This window comes from Schistocerca serialis, chromosome 3 (genome assembly GCF_023864345.2).
Source record: "Schistocerca serialis cubense isolate TAMUIC-IGC-003099 chromosome 3, iqSchSeri2.2, whole genome shotgun sequence".
In the NCBI taxonomy this organism is placed as follows: Eukaryota; Metazoa; Arthropoda; class Insecta; order Orthoptera; family Acrididae; genus Schistocerca; species Schistocerca serialis.
In genome coordinates, this window is record NC_064640.1 from 691,114,166 (window position 1) to 691,130,934 (window position 16,769).

The window sequence follows — 16,769 nt, forward strand, 5'->3', positions numbered from 1 at the left end:
TAGAGCATCAGACTGTGGTGAAAAGAAATTTGTGGTACAACGAGACTAAAAGAAAAGATATGTTGACATAACCCTTATTGAAGCATCAAGTCATCGTCCGTTTCGTAGCTATTTAAACTAACTTTCGTAAATCAGTGTATGATATTTTCGTATCACCATTCGAAGTGGAACAAATATAAGTAACTCTTCTGTTCTGCTTCTCGGAAACAGCTGCCACTTATTAAAAGTCATGCAGTTAGACACAATGCAACATACACAACCCTCTACTTCCTAAATAATTAAGAATAAGTGACGATATAATCTGCAGGAAAAATCGGGATTCAGGTTGGACGAACAAATGCTTACGACCACTAATGAACCAGCAATGGCAGAGGGTTATCGCCTGACCTATATGCCTCTGAGTGCTAAAAAGTGTGCTACTGTCGTACTGCAGTGGCCATAAGGAAACTAGATTCGAGTTAGTCGTTTCATCTGCTTAACACATTGTTAGTTAGTGGAAACTTCAAATGGTAGTAAACTTTTAGGAGAAAAGGTTAAGAAGTTCCCATTTATAGTTTACAATAAGATGGTGTCCATCCTATGGTGTCCATCCTAATAAAAAATTCTTGCCAGTCAGTACCAAAAATAAATGAATAAATATAAACCGACGATAGAATGTATTTTCAAGAAAAATAATGTTTTACTCCATTTACTGTGGAAAATTCCGGAAGTACTAAAATACATTAATTGAGGTAAGGGTTAGAACCTCTCCAAATTTCAACTTGCTTGCAATATATTTTTCAGCGAGAAAACATTAAGGTACTCCGAGGTAAATATAGAACATCATAAGACGTGAGAACCTAATACGTCAGCAACGATTAAACTTGTTGTTTAGTAGTGACTGACCATCAATGAAGAACATCGTACAAGACTTTGAAGACATTGCATAGCACTAGAATAAGCAGGCTATTGCTCTGTTATATGCATATAATACAAGTAGGAGAGAAAAGAAAATTCGTTTTTAACAAGTCAAACACTTACCCACAACGATTTTCTTAAAGCAATGAGATGATGGAGTAGGACAACGAGCCACAAAAGACTGTCGAGGACGTAGTTCGTTATGGCCGGCAAGGCGTCATAAGTGGGCATAAACATATTCTTAAAGCAATGTGTATGGCCACTTACGACTCCTGCAGACCACTCTTATTAATGTAAAGCACTGGGCTTGAAGACACACAAGTAAAACAATGCACACGCATCAGGAAATACTGCGGTGCGAAACACGATTTATTTAGGTCCTAAGCAATCTGTTTAAGTCTTCTGTGGTTCCACAAAATCACTCACTTGAATTGCTGGTATTTATATTAACATTTATGTTTATTACATTATCTATTTACATTCAACTCAATAGACTTCTTCAAATTCTGAATATAGAGCGGATCATTCACAACAAATGAATGATTTGCTACACTTTCTGATCTATTCACACAGTAGTTAGAAAAACTGTAAGGGTATTCATGTGGGTGAAGGGGTAGTTGAGAAGCGAGAGGAAGTGTTCTCCTATCTGCACTATGAGTAAGCTGTGTAGGAAACAAAGGAGAATTTCGGAAAGGTGAAAAAGTACAAGATAAAGAATTTCAATCTTGGATGAACAGTTGAGCAGATTGGATATTGTCGTGAGAAGAGGTTATAAGATGAACGTCAACAAAAGTTAAACAATGTAGTGAAGTCACATTATCTCAAGAAATGCTGACAACATTGAATTAGCAAATCAGACATTAGTAAAATGAATAACTGAGATTTGTTGCTAGGGGCAATAATGTATGTGACAACGACCTAAGTTGATTTAAATTGTAGATTGATTGTAGCAAGTAAAAAGGTTTCTAAAACAGACTGATTTCTTAACATGAAATTTAAATGGTATTTCCAGATCAGAATTATTGTTTCCTCAAAGTATTTGTCTGCAGTGTAGCCTCGTACGGAAGTGAAACGTGGACGATAAACAGTTCAAATAAGATGAGGATAATGATTAGATTGAATATATAATGAATATGGACAGAATCGAACTGAGGTAAAAAGAAATTTACAGTACAACTTGACCAAAAAAAAAAAAAGGTCGGTTGACAGAAACCTCATTGAGCAATGAAAACGTCGGTTCGTAAGTTTTGGAAGTCGTGGTGGAGGGGATTAAAAATATAGGGTGCTACAAAAGCTAATCTACATTTCTCATGTTCGAATAGTTGTATGTTGCACTAATTATGCAGAGAGGAAGTGGCTTGCACATTACAGAGAAGAATGGAAACTTGCACCAACCCAGCTTCAGACTCCGGGTCACAAGAAGAACAACGAACACGTTTTCCAAGTGGTAGGTATTGGACATGTTCATGTACTGTAAATCGTTCAAAGCACTTAAACTTTCGTAATGCATTGTGTCTAGGATCCTATGATTTCTGCAGACCATCGTTCACAATGAAACAATGCCATGTCACACTTCTGTTCAGCTTCTCGGACACTGCTATCACTAACTAAAACTCATTTAATAAAGAACAAAGTTACGTTTACCACCGACCGTTACCTATATACTAAAATCAATGCGATGTCATAATTTTCTGAAATAATTTGGAATTCATGTGGGAGGAATAAACTTTACGCTCATTAATGGTCCAGCACTGGTCGAAAATGCCCAGATGTTTCGCCTACCCCGTTTGACAATGGCTGCTCGAACTGGGGTACTAGGGATTTAAAGTGGTCATCATGGAAGTAGCTGAGTAAAGGTTGCCTCACATACTACATTGTCAATTAGTGATAATTTGAGATGGTAGTAAACACTGGAGGACATTCTATATGAACATTCTTGACAGCCATTAAGAAAAAGAACAAGTCATGTTAAGAGATCTTTTCATGCAGGATAAATACATTTTATTGAAAATGCCAGAAGTAATGAAGTACACGCACTGAAAAAAGTGGAATAATGGTTGAAGGTTCTGCAGTTTTGTAGATGCATACAGTTTACATATGTCGAGTAAATATACAACTATTCCAAGATAAAAATAAGATGCAATAAGATGTGCTAATCTCATTCGTCAACAACAATGTACATCACTGTTTTACAATGACACTAAGCGTCAGTAGAGAAAACTATATTAGGTTCTACAAACACTGAATGTTACTGCACTAAGTATTAGTATAATGAAGTAAAATTAATATTCAATAAATTACACACATATCCACAGACATATTATTACGATAAATGTACGATTGTGTGGCACAATGGGCAGCAGAAGAGTGTATAAATTCATTCCATATGGAGCGCAATGCGTCACGGGCAAAAAATTACATTTTATTACGACAATCTGGATGTGCACTTACAAACCGTACAACCCGCCATTATTAGTCTAACACACTAAATGTGGTTGCACACGAGTAGAACACTGGACTAGCATCAGGAAGTACAGCAGTTCAAAACACAATCCTTCCTCCATGTTTAGTTCCTCTGTTGTTTCTCTAAGTCGCTAAACATCGCTGCTGCTATTTATATTCGTATTTATGTTAATTAAATTATGTACTTACACTTAATTGAATACACTGATTCTGAACGTAGAATGGATTATGTACAACAAGTGAACGGTTAACTACTGTGTATGCTGCAATTGGCAGCAGTTATAAATTTTACAACAGTATTCATGATAGTAAAGTAGGAGTAAGAAGTGAGAAGAAATGTTATCCTATCTCTACAGCGAGCAAGCTATTAAGGAAACAAAGGAGATTTTCGCAAACACAAGTGTAATGCAAGGTGAAACAATTCAAGCTTGGAAGAACAGTTGTACATAATGGTTGTTGACATGAGAAGAGATTGAAGTGCAACGTCCGCAAAATATAAACAAGTAGCTTGGAATGTAGTCGAATTAAATCAAGTAATGATGGGGAAATTAAAAAAGGTAATGCGACACTAGTAAAAACTGTAAATGACGTCTTTTACTAGGGCCTACGTAGATGTGAAATGTAGATTGGAAATAGTGAGAAAAGGGTTTCTAAAACACTGTAGATTCAGAAGATCATATAGCCTCTTACTATTGAATAATACGCTGTACGTTCTGAAAGTACTTGTCAGGAGTGAGTTCTCGTATGGAGGTAAAACATGGATCATGAACAGTTCAAATAAGGAGAAAAAAAAACCGCTGGAAATATAATGCTACCAAGGAATGCTGAAGATTAGCTGGGTCGTTCGGTCATGTAATGAATAGGTACAGAATCGGACAGCAAATTCATGGTACAACTAGACTAAAAGAAGGAATCAGCTAGCACGAGACTTGTTGATGCATCAGGCGATCATTTGTTACGGAATCGGTTTGGTGGTGGCAGGGGTAAAACGGTAGCAGGGTAATGAATCAAGTTTACGGTTTTCAGCTTAGCTGCTTGCAGGTTGCAGTAATTATGCATGGACGAAGATGCTTGTATAGCACAGGCTAACATGGATAGCTGCATCGATCCAGTCCTAGACAGAGGACGACGAAAACAACCGCAACAAGAACATTTACTCTGTCCCAAACAGTTTCCAGCGACTTGTACACAGTCGTATATCGGAATGGTACACGGAAGAGAGACTATACCTCTTTATGGAATACAACTTCTACAAAGCCGTGTGTGAGGGCACCTATGAAATTTCCGGATCACCATCGGCGGTGGAAAAATCTTTTCACGCTTCTATTCTGCTTTTCGGAAACAGCTGTCACTTGTTAAACATCATGTAATAACGAAAAAAGTTACGTTTACCAACCTCCTTCACCCATATTATCAATTCACTATGATATTATATTGAGATAGAACGAGGCAGAATTCGTGTTGGAGGAATAAATGTTATGGTCAGTTATATCTGAACTAGTAGAAAATGGTCAGATTTATTTCATGTCTCACTTGACACTGGGTGCTGGAACTGAGGTACGACGACGTGATAGTGACGTAAAGGAACTACGTCAGTGAACGTAGTCTCACATATATACTGCATTGTCAGTAAGTGGTAATTTCAGATGGCAGTAAAATTTTAGTAGAAAATGTAAGATATCTGCATTTCAAAATAATGTGTGAGGGGCCACGGAATTCGTGACATGGCGCATCGAATGCCGGACATTTGCCACACTTGCCCCTTCTCAGGTAGCTTGAACAGAGATCCCTCAGGTATGGGACGCCCTTCCTCGTACTACTTTGTCCGCTTTCAAACCGCCGTCTCCACATCTTAATCGATACAACAAGTACGTAAGGAGCTTCTTTTCCGAAATCGAAATATTTATAACTTTTTTGAAGCGGAAGGAATACCGACGATTATGTCAGTACGTAATTAATTCTGCCAAGTATAAATATTGATGCATCTCTCAGTACGCTAGCTTCCTTTCACGCTTACCGATTGCGATAGAAACAGTCCATCGCCATGGGAGCAACAAGAAAGGAAGGATGTAATGAGAATGTGAATGTACGCTAATCGTTTCTTTTTGATCACTGCATTTGTGCCTACTTTAATTACTACAACTGCATGCCCAAATGACAACAAGGAAAGAAGAAATTCCTATGTGAATGTTTGATAAGAAGAACGACATACTCCATATTAATTTACTCCCTAAAATGCGATATTCCTTTGCGGCGAAACATTAGTTAATAAAGAGTAGCGGGACAATGTTCAAAACATGACTGAAAATACGTTTACTAAATAGAGATAAGAACATCTATGACTGACATGTCATCTAAAGGCGACGTACAATTTTAAAATGTTAGAAATATGGAAATGAAGTAATACAGAATGCTATGCTTATAACGCGCGTTGTTGTTCTACATTGTTTATTACTACTACTACGTGATCAGGCCCAGTGGACCGCACGCATCTACAAGATTCCTCCTCCACTGTATTCTGTCCCATGCTACTATCCGCCATTCGTCCACATCGATTGACATTTGTTTTAAATCATCATGGAGTCCATCCCTCCCACGCTTCTTGGGTCTCCCTGGCGTTCTCTTTCCTGTAGGTGTGAAATCCAGGAGCTTCCGAATCCATCTGTGATCCTCCATCCGGCCCACATGGCCGGCCCACTGCATCCGTTTGGGTTTGACAGCTCCTGCTATGTTGGGCTGCTGGTATAGTTCCTCAAGCTCGTGGTTGTATCTGATCCTCCAGTCCCCTGTATCTGCATCCAGAACCGGAACGAAGATCTTCCGAAGCACTTTTCTCTCAAAGACAAGGAGCTTATGGAAGTCCTGTTTCCGGATACTCCATGTCTCACAGCCGTATAGAACGACAGGCTGGATCAGGGTTTTGGACAGTCGAATCTTGAACTGTCTGGAGAGAGATTTGGACCGAAGCAGTTGTGCTAGGCTGTGGTAAGATCGGTTTCCTGCTTGTATTCTGGCACTGATCTCTGCTTCACATGACGAGTTCTCAGTGAAAAGTGACCCTAGGAATTTGAATTCTTGCACTCTCTTGTAGGAATGGTCCCCGACCTGCAGTGATTGTAGATGATCAGCAGTCTGACAATGACCACGCGTCATAACGAGGTACTCTGTTTTAGCTTCGCTTATGTTTAGCCCAAATTTGCTGGCAGCCTCCTTTAGTGCTTTGGTCATTTGCTCCAACTCCTCTTCCGACCTAGGGAATAAACAGATGTCGTCTGCATAGGGTAAGTATGCCAGTCTCTTTCCTTCGATTTCAATCCCTTCGATCTTCTGGAAGGTCTCGCGTACGATCTTCTCGAGGGCGAAGTTGAACAGGATAGGGGACAACCCATCTCCTTGCCTGAGTCCTGTCACAATTTCAAATTCCTCAGTTACGCGATTTCCCATCTTCACCTTTGCATGTGTTTCGTTCAGACAGATCTTTATCAGATTGATGAGTTTCTCTGCTATGCCAAACTCCCTTAAACAGTTGAGCAGGCTCTTGCGATGTATGCAATCATAGGCCTTCTTAAAATCGACGAATAAAATATGCAAATCTTTACCATATTCACCCAGTTTCTCTTGCGATGTATGCAATCATAGGCCTTCTTAAAATCAACAAATAAAATATGCAAATCTTTACCATATTCACCCAGTTTCTCAGTAAGCTGCCGGAGACTGAAGATGTGATCTACTGTTGACCGTCCTGGCCGGAAACCTCTCTGGTACTCCCCAATCACCGAATCTGCCACTGGCTGAATTCTATGTATGAGGCAATTGGACAGGATCTTATAGCAGACGTTAAGCAGGGCGATTCCTCGATAGTTGTCACATTTCAGTTTGTCGCCCTTCTTATGTATTGGACAAATCAGAGCTGCTGTCCATTCTCCTGGTAGTTCTTCTTCGGTCCATATTGCCAGTATCAGTCGGTGAATTTTTTCTGCAAGTTTCTCTCCTCCTGCCAGGATCAATTCAGCCTGTATTCCATCTTCACCTGGACTCTTATTCTGTTTAAGGTGTCTGATTCTGGTTTTTATCTCATCCAGGGTAGGTGGGAGATAGTCTGCATCGGCTGTAATTGGGTACTGGAAATCAAACTGCAGTTCCGGTTCATCACAATTTAGCAGCTGTCGAAAGTACTCTTTCCATCTCTCAGCTATGTCCCTATCGTTCGTCAGGATCTTATCACGGGAATCTCTGACAAATTTCTGCTTGGTCTAGTGACCTTTGCAGACGTATTTCACCCTCAGAAACATTTCCCTCGTCTTTTGTCCTCTGATGTCTGTTTCTGCTTCAGTGATGATATTCCTTATGTATTTCATCTTTGCTCTTCTCAGAATTGATTGTGTAGTCTTTCGGACCTCCTCAAATTGTGCTTTGACCTGTGCCAGATTTGTCCCCTTCAGCCATTTGTTCCTGGCTTCCTTTCTCCTTTCCAGGGCATCTCCAGATTCCTTTCCAAACCAGATCTTCTTGCCCACTGGGTTTCCAATGAGTGTTTCCTTTGCTGTATCCCTAACTGAGCTCTGAATGTTTCCCCACATAAGTTCGAGGTCCTGATTCGCGTCCACTTCACTGAGTGCTTCAAAGCGGTTACTAAGTTGCAACTGGTATCTGGTCTTCGTTGCCTCATCTTTTAGTTTCTCCATATGGTAACTTTCCACTCTTTTTAACTTAGACCCCGTTCTTCCTTTACACTGTATGTTTAGCTCTGGTATTTACAGGGTCACAGAGAAAGCATCCTAGGTTTTGGAGGGAAAAGTCGTAATTGTAATGATCCGCACTATAACAGAAACAAGAAGCAAAACATAAGGAAAAATAATGTAATGCGTGTTCCAGGTCACAAGCGACATTGAAGCAGATAGTTCCTGTGACTTAGTATTAAGGTAGAACCTCTCCAGATTTCTACTTCCTTGCAATATGTATCTCATAGACAAAACATTAGGGTACTCCGAGATAAATATAGAATTTACAAGACGTGTGAACCTAATCCGTCAGCAACGATATAAATTTGTTGCTTTGTAATGACTGACCGTCAATAAAGAACATCGTACAAGACTTTGAAGACATTGCATAGCACTAGAATAAGCAGGCTATTGCTCTGTTATATGCATATGATACAAGTAGGAGGGGGAAAAAAGTTCATTTTTAATCAATCAAAGACTTACCCACAACCATTTTCTTAAAGCAATGTAATGATGGAGTAGGACAATGTGCCACAGAAGACTGTCGAGAACGTAGTTCGTTATGGCCGGCAAGGCGTCATAAGTAGGCATAAACATGTTCTTAAAGCAATGTGTATGGCCACTTACGACTCCTGCAGACCACTCGTATTAATGTAACACACTGGGCTTGAAGACGCACAAGTAAAACAATGCACACGCATCATGAAATACTGTAGTTCGAAACACAATTTATTTAGGTCCTAAGCAATCTGTTTAGATCTTCTGTGGTTCCACTAAATCACTTACTTCAACTGCTGGTATTTATATTATCATTTATGTTTATTAAATTATCTACTTACATTCAACTCAATAGACTTCTTCAAATTCTGAATATAGATGCGGATCATACACAAGAAATGAATGATTTGCTTCACTTTCTGATGTATTCACACAGTAGTTAGAAAAGCTGTAAGGGTATTTATGTGGGCGAAGGAGTAGTTGAGAAGCGAGAGGAAGTGTTCTCCTATCTTCAGTATGAGTAAGCTGTGTAGGAAACAAAGGAGAATTTCGGAAAAGCGAAAAAGTTCAAGATAAAGAATTTCAATCTTGGAAGAACAGGTGAGCAGATTGGATATTATCGCGAGAAGACGTTATAAGATGAACGTCAACAAAAGTTAAATAACGTAATGAAGTCGCATTAACTCAAGAAATGCTGAGAGCATTGAATTAGGAAATGAGACATTGTTGTTGTTGTGGTCTTCAGTCCTGAGACTGGTTTGATGCAGCTCTCCATGCTACTCTATCCTGCGCAAGCTTCTTCATCTCCCAGTACCTACTGCAACCTACATCCTTCTGAATCTGCTTAATGTATTGATCTCTTGGTCTCCCTCTACGATTTTTACCCTCCACGCTGCCCTCCAATGCTAAATTTGTGATCCCTTGATGCCTCAAAACATGACCTACCAACCGATCCCTTCTTCTAGTCAAATTGTGCCACAAACTTCTCTTCCCCCCAATCCTATTCAATACCTCCTCATTAGTTACGTGATCTACCCACCTTATCTTCAGCATTCTTCTGTAGCACCACATTTCAAAAGCTTCTATTCTCTTCTTGTCCAAACTGGTTATCGTCCATGTTTCACTTCCATACATGGCTACACTCCATACAAATACTTTCAGAAACGACTTCCTGACACTTAAATCTATACTCGATGTTAACAAATTTCTCTTCTTCAGAAACGATTTCCTTGCCATTGCCAGTCTAATGAGACATTAGTAAAATGAATAATTGAGATTTGTTGCTAGGGGCAATAACGTATACGACAACGGGCTAAGTCGATTAAAAACTGCAGATTGACTGTAGCAAGAAAAAGGTTCTAAAACAGAGTGATTTCTTAATATGGAAATTTTATGTTATTTCTAGATGAGAAGTAATGTTTTCTCAAAGTTATTGTCAGCCGTATAGCCTCGTACAAAAGTGAAACGTGGACGATAAACAGTTCAAATAAGATGAGGACAATGATTAGATTGAATATATAATGAATGTGGACAGAGTAGAACTATGGTAAAAGGAAATTTATAGTTCAACAAGACCAAAAAAAGAAGGTCGGTTGACAGAAACCTCACTGAGCAATGAAAACGTCGGTTCGTAAGTTTTGGAAGTCGTGGTGGGGGGGATTGAAAATATAGGGTGCTACCCAAGCTAATCTACATTTCACATGTTCGAATAGTTGTATGTAGCACTAATTATGCAGAGAGGAAGTGGCTTGCACATTACAGAGAAGAATGGAAACTTGCACCAACCCAGCTTTAGACTCCGGATCACAAGAAGAACAACGACAACGTTTTCCAACTGGTACTACTCGAAGGTGTGCCGGAATTGCGTACAGAATAGGTATTGGACATGTTCATGTACTGTAAATCGTTCAAAGCATTTAAACTTTCGTAATGCATTGTGTCTAGGATCCTATGATTTCTGCAGACCATCGTTCACAATGAAACAAAGCCATGTCACACTTCTGTTCAGATTCTCGGACACTGCTATCACTAACTAAAACTCATTTAATAAAGAACAAAGTTACGTTTACCACCGACCGTTACCTATATACTAAAATCAATGCGATGTCATAATTTTCTGAAATAATTTGGAATTCATGTGGGAGGAATAAATTTTACGCTCATTAATGGTCCAGCACTGGTCGAAAATGCCCAGATGTTTCGCCTACCCCGTTTGACAATAGCTGCTCGAACTGGGGTACTAGTGATTTACAGTGGTCATCATGGAAGTAGCTGAGTAGAGGTTGCCTCACATACTACATTGTCAATTAGTGATAATTTGAGATGGTAGTAAACACTGGAGTACATTCTATATGAACATTCTTGACAGCCATTAAGAAAATGAACAAGTCATGTCAAGAGATCTTTTCATGAGGGATAAATACATTTTATTGAAAATGCCAGAAGTAATGAAGTACACGCACTGAAAAAAGTGGAATAATGGTTGAAGGTTCTGCAGGTTTGTAGATGCATACAGTTTACATATGTCGAGTAAATATACAACTATTCCAAGATAAAAATAAGATGCAATAAGATGTGCTAATCTCATTCGTCAACAACAATGTACATCACTGTTTTACAATGACACTAAGCTTCAGTAGAGAAAACTATATTAGGTTCTACAAACACTGAATGTTACTGCACTAAGTATTAGTATAATGAAGTAAAATTAATGTTCAGTAAATTACACACATATCCACAGACATTGTATTACGATAAATGTACGATTGTGTGGCACAATGGGCCGCAGAAGAGTGTATAAATTCATTCCATATGGAGCGCAATGCGTCACGGGCGAAAATTTACATTTTCTTACGACAATCTGTATGTGCAATTACAAGCCGTACAACCCGCCATTATTAGTCTAACACACTAAATGTGGTTGCACACGAGTAGAACACTGGACCAGCATCAGGAAGTACAGCAGTTCAAAACACAATCCGTCCTCCATGTTTAGTTCCTCTGTTGTTTCTCTAAGTCGCTAAATATCACTGCTGCTATTTATATTCGTATTTATGTTAATTAAATTATGTACTTACACTTAATTGAATACACTGATTCTGAACGTAGAATGCATTATATATGACAAGTGAACGATTAACTACAGTTTATGCTGCAATTGGCAGCAGTTATGAAATTTACAACAGTATTCATGATAGGAAAGTAGGAGTTAAGAAGTGAGAAGAACTGTTATCCTATCTCTACAGCGAGCAAGCCATTAAGGAAACAAAGGAGATTTTCGCAAACACAAGTGTAATGCAAGGTGAAACAATTCAAGCTTGGAAGAACAGTTGTACAGAATGGTTGGTGACATGAGAAGAGATTGAAGTGCAACGTCCGCAAAATATAAACAAGCAGCTTGGAATGTAGTCGAATTAAATCAAGTAATGATGGGGAAATTACGTAAAAAGCGTCTTTTACTAGGGCCTACATAGATGTGAAATGTAGATTGGCAATAGTGAGAAAAGAGTTTCTAAAACACGGTAGTTTCAGAACATCAAATAGCCTCTTATTATTGAATAATACGCTGTACTTTCTGAAAGTATTTGTACGGATTGGGCCCTCGTATGGAGGTGAAACATGGATCATGATCAGTTCAAATAAGGAGAAAAAAAAACCGATGGAAATATAATGCTACCAAGGAATGCTGAAGAACAGCTGGGTCGATCGGACATCTAATGAATAGTACAGAATCGAACAGCAAATTCACGGTACAACTAGACTAAAAGAAGGAATCAGTTGGCACGAGACTTGTTGTTGCATCAGGCGATCGTTTGTTTCGGAATCGGATTGGTGAGGGCAGGGGGTAAAACGATAGCAGGGTAATGAAGCAAGTTTACGGTTTTCAGCTTAGCTGCTTGCAGGTTGCAGTAATTATGCGTGGACGAAGATGCTTGTACAGCACAGGCTAACATGGATAGTCCTAGACAAAGGACGACGAAAACAACCGCAATAAGAACATTTACTCTGTCCCAAACAGTTTCCATCGACTTGTACACAGTCGTATATCGGATTGGTACACGGAAGAGAGACTATACCTCTTAATGGAATACAACTTCTACAAAGCCGTGTGTGAGGGCACCTATGAAATCTCTGGATCACCATCGGCGGTGGAAAAATCTTTTCACGCTTCTATTCTGCTTTTCGGAAACAGCTGTCTCTTGTTAAAAATCATGTAGTAAGGAAAAAAGTTACGTTTACCAACCTCCTTCACCTATATTATCAATTTACTATGATACTATATTGTGACAGAACGAGGTAGAATTCGTGTTGGGGGAATAAATGTTATGGTCAGTTATATCTGAACTAGTAGAAAATGGTCAGATTTATTTCCTGTCTCACTTGACACTGGGTGCTGGAACTGAGGTACGTCAAGGAACTACGTCAGTAAACGTAGTCTCACATATATACTGCATTATCAGTAAGTGGTAATTTCAGATGGCAGTAAAAATTGAGTGGAAAATGTAAGATATCAGCATTTCAAAATAATGTGTGTGAATTCTTAAGGGACCAAGCTTCTGACATCACCGGTCACTAGACTTAGACACTACTTAAACTAACTTATACTAAGAACAACACACACCCATGCCCGAGGGAGGTCTCGAACCTCCGGGAGGAAGGGCCGCGCAATTCCTGACATGGCGCCTCGAATGCCGGACATATGCCACGCCGGACATTTGCCACTCTTGCCCCTTCGCAGGTAGCTTGAGCAGAGATCCCTCAGGTATGGGAAGCCCTTCCACGTACTACTTTGTCCGCTTTCAAACCGCCGTCTCCACATCTTAATCGATACAAAAAAAAAGTACGTAAGGGACCTTCTTCTTACACATCATGGTCAAATACTGAGCTTCTTTTCCGAAATCGAAATATTATATCTTCTGGGAAACGAAAGAAATACCGACGATTATGTCAGTATGTAATTAATTCGGCCAAGTATAAATATAGATCCATCTCTCAGTACGGTAGCTTCCTTTCACGCTTACTGATTGCGATAGAAACAGTCCATCGCCATGGGAGCAACAAGAAAGGAACGATGTAAAGATAATGTGAATGTACGCTAATCGTTTCTTTTTGATCTCTGCATTTGTGCCTACTTTAATTACTACAACTCTATGCCCAAAAGACAACAAGGAGAGAAGAAATGCCTAAGTGAATGTTTGAAAAGAAGAACGACATACTCCATATTAATTTACTCCCTAAAATGCGATATCCCTTTGCGGCGAAGCATTAGTTAATAAAGAGTAGCGGGACAATGTTCGAAATATGACTGAAAAAACGTTTACTAAATAGAGATAAGAACATCTATGACTGACATGTCACCTAAAGTCGACGTACAGTTCTAAAATGTTAGAAATAAGGAAATGAAGTAATACAGAATGCTATGCTTGTCACGCGCGTTGTTGTTTTACATTGTTTAGCTCCGGTATTTACAGGATCGCAGAGAAAGCATCCAAGGTTTTGGAGGGAAAAGTCGTAATTGTAATGATCTGCACTACAACAGAAACAAGAAGCAAAACTTAAGGAAAAATAATGTAATGTGTGTTCCAGCTACCAGCGACATTGAAGCAGATAGTTCCTGTGACTTAGTATGGGCAGAGGTTATATTCGACAGCCAGAATAAATTAATAACTGGCTTCTTTTACCGACCTCCGGTCTTAGATGAAACAGTTGCCGAAGAGTTCAAAGAAAACTTTAGTCTCATCACAAATAGGTATCCTACTCATACAATTATAGTTGGCAGAGATTTCAATCTACATTCCGTATGTTGACAAAAATACATTTTCAGACCCTACTGTAGATAGAAAACAACTTTCGTAATTGTTCTAAATGCTTTTTTGAAAAATTATTTTGAACAATTAGTTCACGAGGCCTTTCAAATTGTAAATGGTTACGAAAACACACTTGACCTCTTAGCCACAAATAATCCTGATCATCACGACGGATACAGGGATTAGCGAACATCATTCATAGCGACGCTCAATTCCATAACGAAGGAATTCACCAAAACTAAACGCGAAATGTATCTATTTAAAAAAGGAGCTAAAAATTCGGTTGATGTCTTTGTAATAGACAGTCTCCAATGCTTCCAAATTATGTAAGTGAAGACCAAATGTAGTTGCAGTTCAAAGACACAGTATCAACAGCACTCGAGAATTCATACCAAATAAATTAATAAGAGACGTAACTGATCCCCCATGGTACACAAAACACGAGAGAAAGCTGCTGCAGGAACACCGAAAAAAGCAAGTATAATTTAGACGAACGCAATATCTCCAAGATTGCCGAAGTTTCACTGAATGTGGTGCGGATTTCAATGCGAGATGCATTTAATAGTTTCCCAACGAAAGTCTCTCTAGAAATGTGGCGGAGTGTTGGAAGTACATCGCCATTCTGTCATGCAGTGAAACATCTTGTAGTTACATTGGTAGAACATTACGTAGGAAATGAGCATACTTTGCACCATTTAGATTGTCATCGGTAAAATGGGGCCCAATTATCCTTCCTCCCATAATGCCGCATCATGCATTAACCCGCCAAGGTCGCTGATGTTCCACTTGTCGCAGCCATCATGGATTTTCCGTTGGCCGGTAGTGCATATTATGCCGGTTTACGTTACCGTTGTTGGTGAATGACGTTTCGTCGCTAAATAGACCACCTGCAAAAAATCTGTCATCGTCCCGTAATTTCTCTTGTGCCCAGTGACAGATCTGCACACGACGTTCAAAGTCGTCGCCATGCAGTTCCTGGTGCGTAGAAATATGGTAGAAATACGGTAGCATTCTCAACACCGACATTTTTGAGATTCCCTATTCTCGCGCAATTTGTCTGTTACTGATGTCCGGATTAGCAGCGACAGCAGCTAAAACACCTACTTTGGCATCATCATTTGTTGCAGGTCGTGGTTGATGTTTCACATATGGCTGAAAACTTCCTGTTTCCTTAAATAACGTAACTATCCGGCGAACTGTCCGGACATTTGGATGATGTCGTCCAGGATACCGAGCAGCATACATAGCACACGCCCGTTGGGCATTTTGATCACAATAGCCATACATCCACAAGATATCGACCTTTTCCGCAATTGCTAAACGGTAAATTTTAAGACGGGTAATTTATCACGAAGCAAATACCGTCCACACTGGTTGAATGTTACGTGATACCACGTACTTATATGTTTGCGACTATTACAGCGCCATCTACCACAAAGCGTAAAAAGTGGTCCAACTAAAACATTTATATTTCTTTACGTACTACATGAATATATAAAAAAAATGGGGGTTTCTATTTTAAAAAACCCAATTGATATTCGTTTGACCCATGGCAGCGCCATCTACCGGACCCACAGTAGCGCAATCTGGTTTCCCTCTTGAAGCAAAACGAGTTTTGTTCTTTGCAGTTTTTTGTTTGATGCTTATTTCGTGAGATATTTGGCCCGGGCACTATCAATGGACCACCCTGTGTTTATGTTTATTAAATTATGTACTTACACTGAACTCTATACTTTGCTTGAAATTCTAATCGTAGAATGGATAACTTCTAGTGTAGAGTTTGATAGTATCCATTTTAAAAGTAGATTCGTGCCAGTCAGTACAAAATTAAGAAATAAAAACCGACTTTATGTTGTATTATCAAGAAAAACAGTTTTTACTCTATTGACTATTTTGCAATGCCTGACGGTCAATGAAGTACATTTCACGAAACTTACAAGCTTTCGAAGACATTTCATAGCACTACAACAAGCAGTCACCAGCTCTGTTATGTGTGCCTGATAGAAGCAGAAGAACGAAGTAAAATTAATATTTAATAAATCACACGCCTACCCACAACTATTTCCTTACGGCTAGTGGACGATGGAGTGGCATAATGGGCCCCAGAAGAGAGACTGGAACGTCGTTCGTTATGGCCTGCAGGTCGTCATAAGTAGGTGTATACATTTTCTTAAAGCAATGCGTACACGCACTTATGACTCCCGCAAACCACCATTATGAATGTAACACACTGAGCGTGGTGGTACACAAGTAGAACACTGGACTCGAATCGGGAAGTACAGCAGTTCAAACCACTATCCTGCCAGCCATGTTCAGTTCCTCTGTGGTTTCTCTAAGTCGCTAAATATCAGTGCTGATATTTACATTTGTATTTATGTTAGTT